The sequence below is a fragment of the Homalodisca vitripennis genome, chromosome 5 (assembly GCF_021130785.1).
Source record: "Homalodisca vitripennis isolate AUS2020 chromosome 5, UT_GWSS_2.1, whole genome shotgun sequence".
Classification (NCBI taxonomy): domain Eukaryota; kingdom Metazoa; phylum Arthropoda; class Insecta; order Hemiptera; family Cicadellidae; genus Homalodisca; species Homalodisca vitripennis.
The window spans coordinates 169,583,693-169,590,258 of NC_060211.1; positions in this window are offsets into that span (position 1 = coordinate 169,583,693).

Genomic DNA, 6,566 nt, shown 5'->3' on the forward strand with positions numbered 1-6,566 from the left:
GGTAAGTAACAGAACAATAATATGGAAACAGATATATAAAAGAAAATATTTATTGCTTTTGCCGACAATCCTCCCATGAGGGGCTGTGATGTAAGTTCATTATATGTTCATAATCATGGTATTTTATTTTTATTACTTAATTTTGGCATTGTTAGTACTGCCAAAAATTAAACTTATGTTTCGAAAATTTCATTATGAATTCCGCTTTTAGCTATTCTTTAAAGGGAGCAGGAAAATTTAATAAACTTCGGTAATGTCAGTTGATGACGGGATATTTCTATTTAACAGCAAATTTGGGACACCCGCAAAATAGAAAATCCCTTAAAAAATATAATATTGGAATAATATCTTAAATTATATTAAATTAAGAATATGGGTTTAAAGTGACTTGATCTGTATTTGCTTTTGACATATTTTAGGTATCTATTCATTATGATAGCTACAGGAATTGTAAGAGCTTAACATCTTTCCCGCCCACTGTCATTTCACTGTCTTTCAATAATTTTGCTTAAACGAATAAACTACATGGAAACTATATTTAGTGTTGCAAGTAATTAGAAGATAAACTACAGCACAAAATTAGAAATAAAAAACAAACTTTTATTTGCACATTATTTTCAATCCTAAAAAAGAACACACAATCTGATTTTCAAAAATTGCATTAATCTCTTTTCAAAAGTAAAATAAAAAATTAGTGTTGAAGAGCTTACAACCCTATTGAGCATGGTATAAACAACCTAACTCAGAGCTAGGTATGAAGCTCTATTACTAACTTGTTAGAGCCATGGTACTGGTCAGTGTTTACAGAGTACTTACAGAGTATCAGAGTACCTCGCTAGTTTACCGAACTACAACAAACAACTTTAAACACGGAAAAGCTTCTACACATATAACAACTTTTGAATCATATTTAAATATAAAACATAATTGTACACACAGTTGTACAAACATCTTACAGCCCGTGATAGACAAATGAATATTTAAAGTTTAATGAAACAACCATCGATATAATTCAGATATACAGATAACACTAGGGTTCAGTACAATTACATATAATTATTTGTCAAGCTATTGTAATATGCGACTTTATAAAAGTATCGGGCCTATCTTTTCAGTCTGATTACTTTTATTAGAGTGTGACAAGATCTATGAAATGGGAGTAGAGAAGTCACCAGGGCCAGTCTTACTCAAATGGTTATTTTTATGGTCTTATTTCATGGTCTTTCAAGGTTTGTTTAGAGAAGATTAGAAACCTGAACAGCCTACGTAAGGGGATAAGCAGTGCCAGTACTAGCACTACTAGCGCCCTGGGCAAGATTTCTTCGGCGCCCACTAACTCCAATTCAATTACATATGAAAAAAGGCTACGGCGCCCCTTTTCGTCCTGGGCGGTCGCCCAACCGCGCCCTACCCTAACGCCGCTCCTGCGGATAAGGGATACTACTGCAATCATTACTCAAGAAATGCTGAGAAATGTTTGGCGGGAGATTGAATTTTGAATGGGTATCTGCAGAGCTATAAATAGTGATCATATCGACCATAAATAGTGGCCATATCGACATTTACTAAGTAGCACTAAAAACTAAAAAGTGATTCTATCTGTTCATTTATAAATGTTACTATGTAGTTAAAATTGTGTGAATAAAATCATTTATTTTAAATTATTATGTAAGTTCTTTTGGACCACGCTGTCCACTTTAAAAAGAAAACGTAGTGAATTAAAGCAAAATTAAGTTTTTTATCATTATATAAACAACAACCTAGTTTAAACAGTTTGTAAACTATGAAGTTTCAAAGTAAACGAAACACGTGAATAATCGTACAGCAAATAGAGTATTTTTTGCTCAAAGTTATATAACGTTTTGGGTGACGATCGTTTAAAGGATTTATACGTAATCCCGGGATATACAGACGGACTCAACGCCAACTGCGATAAAAGTGAAACCTCTCTTAGTTCAGTTAAAAATCAAATTTATCTTTATACTGTAATGGGTAATTCTAAGCAATATATGGGTCAACCTCGATTTTTCTCATATTACAATATAATGTTCCAATAGTCAATTAGAAAAGGGAATGACTAGAATTTCTTGCCGGAAAGCAGTTATAGGGAGCAGGCAACTCATATTACAATATAATGTTCCAATAGTCAATTAGAAAAGGAAATGACTAGAATTTCTTGCTGGAAAGCAGTTATAGGGAGCAGACAACCGCGAGAATTACCTATTAGTGATCAGGGGCACTGACGTGATCTGGGCTTCAAATTTGGAACTACTCGAGTTAATTTTTTTTCTAAAAGAGCAAGCAGCGCGAAGCGCTGCGCAGCGGGCAAGCATCGTGCGTGATCTTCGTCTATACTGAATTGATTCAAGCCAAAGGAATGACAGATTCCTTTACCAGATTTTTACGGAGATTTTGTATGGGCGGATTATATTGGTTTACTTTGCTTTCCAGCATGTAATTATGTGTTTAAAATTGTTTTACATACATTACCTACATTATATTGTAATATGTAATAACAATTCATCAGAAATTTTTAATAAAAAAAAGGATCACGCACGATGCCTGCCCGCTGCGCAGCGCTTCGCGCTGCTTGCTCTTTTAGAAAAAAAAAATTAACTCGAGTAGTTCCAAATTTGAAGCCCAGATCACGTCAGTGCCCCTGATCACTAATAGGTAACTCTAAGCAATATATGACCGTCTGGCGGTTGCCTGCTCCCTATAACTGCTTTCCGGCAAGAAATTCTAGTCATTTCCTTTTCTAATTGACTATTGGAACATTATATTGTAATATGAGAAAAATCGAGGTTGACCCATATATTGCTTAGAATTACCCTGTAATGCATTATAAATTAAGCTTTTCTTGTAGTTTATATTACATAATAACATAGTCAGAACATTTATTCATAATTAGTATACTGTAATCACGAATTCTCTCACAAGGGCCATTATTTTAATACTGAAGATGGTGTTAGAATCTGTTTTAAAGTTTCATTTCCTTTAGTGACAAAAGCAATTTTCTCCAGGATAATGTATTTTATCGCCCACACCTGTGCTTAGCTGTGATTTCTTTTTGCTATGCTTTTGTATAATTTATGATTGAAGCAATTTAAAATCTTGTAAAGCAACTTGAGCCCTGCCTGCCTGTGTACATGTTACATCTGTATGGAGTATATATTTGTTAACTTTAAAGTAAATATATAGATTAAACACCAACTATTGTAACATTTGAACTCATTTAGTGCGGCAGAGACCTAACAATATACCATTTGGGTAGAAAATCTAAGCTTCCTATTTCTTAGCACTCATTTCATATAGTTATCATATTTTTTATTTTTTACGTTAATATTGCATCTTTAGTTAATAATTTATGGATAGATTAATGTTTTCTGTTATGAATATCCATCCAAATACTATATCATTGTATCATTCACAGTCCTTTTTTTTTAATATAGTTTTAAAATGCCTCAAATAATTTAACCCGTTTCATGACATTGTATAGTGTATAATTGTTTTTAATAATAAGGTGCATTACTGCTTACAATCCGTGAAAATCCCGTTCACTTCCCTAACTCACTGTAAATAGAACAATAAATAAGTGTATTTTATTACCATTAGAAAGAATGCATAGATAAGTTCACACTATTCTCAGTTTAAAGTCTAAGAATTTAAGATAAAAGAATACCCATTGTAATAGCGGAATTGTTACTTCATACAAAATAGTCAATCCTTAATTCATGTTCGTTGACTAAGAAATATTATTAAATGTTCGTATGAACAAAATATATCGGACCCAGCCATCTTGTCAGTAGAGAGTGGCGGTACTAGCGTACCTGTTGCTGATAGTGAGGTGGCAGACATTACAGTTTGCAAACTCATCAATACGCGAAAGTTCATCACAACGATTCGCGTACAGTACGTTTTTATCTAATGGAAATATAGTAACACGCCTTCTGCCATGTGAGAAAGTTAGCTTCCCTAGTAACAAAGTTGTAACATAAAATGTGAGTTACTGGCCAGTTCCATAGTTTCAATACTGGGGCAGCAGAGAACTCCGGAAGTTGACGGCAGCTTGTAAAGTCCTCTGGGTCTTGGGCTCTGTATATTTGTATTGTAATTAGAATGTTACAAAGAGTTCAAACCACTTAGATAAGTGGCTTAAGGTCACAGATATAACATGTAAAATTTAATGTTATATAATACTGTGTTTGGAATTGTAATGTGCCGTTTGAGTAAGATGAAATCTGTATAAACGTCTTGACATGTTAAAACTTCTATTACAACCAAGGTAGGAGAACGCCACACCACGTAGAGACTTCGCTAAAGTTAAATACAATATTTCAAGTTTAATTTTGATAACTAGGCTACAAATGTGTCACTGTATCGCACATATAAATGTGCTCAGATTGTTTACGACATTATTCACTGTGTGATTTTCTAGTTGCCATCATGGATACCCACAAGTCCAAAGTAAACTTATTCCTTGTCTCAGCTATCCTATTAAGTGACTTGCACCATCATCTAACTCGATTTAAATAGGAATTTATGGAACAAATCATAAGCTTCGCTAATGCTCATCAACCCATATATATTGTGCTCAGCCAATAAATATTGTAAGAACTGCTTAACCATCAAGAGAGAACTTATGTTTAACAAGTATTGTTACATTAATAAACTATCATAAGCATTTCGGTTTTAAACACAACAAATGACACTGTTTTTACTAAGAAAATATAATAATAATTCATTTATGATACACTGTTGGATATAATAACATGCATGTGATATTGAATCTCTGTTCAGTTACACAAGAGTTCTCTGTATTGGCAGAAATAACACTCCGGCCAAAGTAATTACGCGAGTTAGATCTCTGCTGCACTCAATCACGTATTTACTCACGACACACATTGCCTATGATGGGTTCTGAGACAGCAGTAATGTTGTGTTCTAAGCTAACATACAGTTGATATTGAATCTCTGTCTAGTTACACGAGAGTTCTCTGTATTGGCAGAGATAACACTCTGGCCAGAGTAATTACGCGAGTTAGATCTCTGCTGCACTCAATCACGTATTTACTCACGACACACATTGCCTATGGTGGGTTCTGAGACAGCAGTTATGTTATGTTCTAAGCTAACATACAGTAGATATTGAATCTCTGTCCAGTTACACCAGAGTTCTCTGTATTGGCAGAGACAATACTCCGGCCAGAGTAATAATGGGAGTTAAATCTCTGTTGCACTCAATCTCGTATTTACTCACGACATACATTGGTTATGATGGGTTTTGAGATAGCAGTCATGTTATGTTATAAAACCTGGTTAATGTAAAGTACTCAAAATCCCAGCCGTAACGCAATCCCAGCTATTCATTTATTGTTTTCTATCTAATATTATTCTAATTTATCCCACCTAACTCTCTCAGTAGAGGTACACTGTCTAGCTTTAACGTTGCTTAAATTTAATAAAACGTATTTTTCAATAAAAAAATGTAATGCAATTACTTTAAATACATCTATACAAGCAAGTTCTACGAATAAATTATGTTAATGACAATGAAAAACATTGTTAACTGAAAGAACCATTATGATAAGTTCGCGTTGTGGTATCAATCTTTATATAGATAGAAGAAGCACTACGCCAAACAATTTGTACACGCAGAGAAGATAAATGGGCGCAAACTCCAACAGATCTCTTGAAAGTGAAGTTAGTGTTTTGCTCCAACAGGTCACATCGGAAGAAAAATAAGTTTGTCCTTAACAGATCGCTCCGAATTAACATTGGATTTTCCGGATTTAGCTTCGTACTATAAAGTAACGTGGGGCTTTCTATCAGTACATTATGCGAGTTTCAGTCGTCTGATTATTGCAACTTACCATTTACACGTCATTACAATTTACATGTAATCATATTTTGAAAAGCAAATTAACAAAATGTTAGTGTAAGTACATACGTTATAATTTAGAATTATTTCAAATTAGAATACTTATTTATATATGAAGTATTATGTTATTGCATGAAGTATTGTGGGCTACACTAAAGTTGTACTACAAAATCTATACAGACCGTGAGTTTAATAGAGAAACTTAACGTAGAGAAGTCTATCAACTTTAATTACGATAGGGTTCCACCACCTCAGCTGTTATTATTTCTTTGTACTAGACAAATAAACACTAAATACTTTTACCAAACTATTGAAGACACTTCACTCAAAATCAGATAAAAACGTATGACAATATAACTCGATTGAAGAGAAATAATCGAACACCTCTACACGTATGTGACAGTATTTCTACGAGTAGAATGAAATAAAGCAAACCAAGTTTTCATATATTAGGGAAGTCTGTTACTGACAGCTTTGTTCCTTATTAATTAATCTTAGTTTAATAGCTTTTCAAGTTAGTTCACTGATGTGGGATATCAGACGAAGATACCTCATGAACACTTAATACTTCATCACCCTACAGTAATGACCGCAATAATAACACTCGCGTAGTCTAAAAGAATCCGTGCTTAGTTCACTGGGATATCAGACGATGATACCTCATGAACACTTAATACTTCACCAC